Genomic DNA, 1,314 nt, shown 5'->3' on the forward strand with positions numbered 1-1,314 from the left:
TATTTTTTGCTATTTCCTTCAAAGCAGCCTGAACTTCTTCCTTCATCACCATAGGCTCTTGCTCATATGTTGTTTCATGAAATTCTTTTGTGTCTGCCAAGTCCTTTCGATACAGTGACTCAGTATATTCTTTCCATCTTCTTTTAATACTTCCTGGATCATTTACTATTCTGCCTAAAAATCCTTGATTATAACAGCTTGAAGTTTGAATTTGTTCTTCAGTTCCTGGAGCTTAAGAAATGCTGAGAGAGATTGGCCCTTTTGATTTTCTGACTCCAACTCCTTGCACATTTCATTGTAATATTTTACTTTGTCATCCCGTGCTGCTCTTTGAAATCTTCTATTCAGCTCCTTAGTATCTTGAATTCTTCCTTGTGCTTTGGCTTCTCTGCACTCCAGTGCAATATTCAGAATCTCTTCTGACATCCAGTTTGGTCTTCTCTTCCTCTTCTGTCTTTGCAGTGACCATTTGCACTCTTCCTGGGTGATATCCTTGGTATCCTCCCACAACTCATCTGGTCTTCTCATTAGTGTTCAATGCCTCAAACTTGTTCCTGAGGTGGTTCTGAAATTCAGGTGGGATAGGCTCTCAAAGTAATATTTTGGTTCCCATGGATTTGGTTTATTTTTCCGCAGCTTCAGCTTGAACTTGCATATGAGTAGTTGGTCTGTTCCACAGTCAGCTCCTGGCCTAGTTTTCACAGTTGATACTGAGCTTCTCCAGTGGTTCTTTCCGTAGATGTAATCGATCTGATTCCTATGCATACCATCAGGTGAAATCTATGTATATAACCTGAGTTTGTGTCTCTTAAAAAAACATATTTGCAATTAATAAGTCAATGATTGTGTAGATCAAAACAAACTGTGTCTGACTCTGAGAAGAATGGGAATCCCTGAACACTTGATCGTGCTAATGTTAAATCTATACTTGGACCAAGAGGCAGTCCTCAGAACAGAGCAAGGAAACACTATGGTTCAAAATTGAGAAGGGGCGTACGCCAGGAATGTGTCCTGTCTTCATACCTTTTCAACCTGTATGCAGAACATATTATCCAGGAGGCTGGGCTCTATGAGGAGAAATGTGGGGTCAGGATTGTTGGAAGATCTGTCAGTCTGTGTTAGGCAGATTACACAACCCTGCTCGCTGAAACTGAGGAGGACCTGAAGCGCTTGTTGTAGAGGGTCAAGGAGTGCAGCCTTCAGTATGGATTGAGACTCAATGTCAAGAAGACAAAGATTCTCACCACTGGACCAATTGGTAGCATCAGGATGGATGGTGAAGAGATTGAGATTGTTCACAGCTTTAGCTTGCTT

The 1,314-nt window shown here is 41.2% G+C and overlaps 1 pseudogene; it reads left to right on the top strand.

Moving 5' to 3' along the window:
- The window catches only part of LOC102850148, a 156,154-nt pseudogene that overhangs the window by 154,523 nt on the left and 317 nt on the right, over positions 1-1,314 (top strand).

The sequence above is a fragment of the Elephantulus edwardii genome, unplaced genomic scaffold (assembly GCF_000299155.1).
Source record: "Elephantulus edwardii isolate Elephantulus edwardi_28Jun2011 unplaced genomic scaffold, EleEdw1.0 scaffold00055, whole genome shotgun sequence".
NCBI classification, from domain to species: domain Eukaryota; kingdom Metazoa; phylum Chordata; class Mammalia; order Macroscelidea; family Macroscelididae; genus Elephantulus; species Elephantulus edwardii.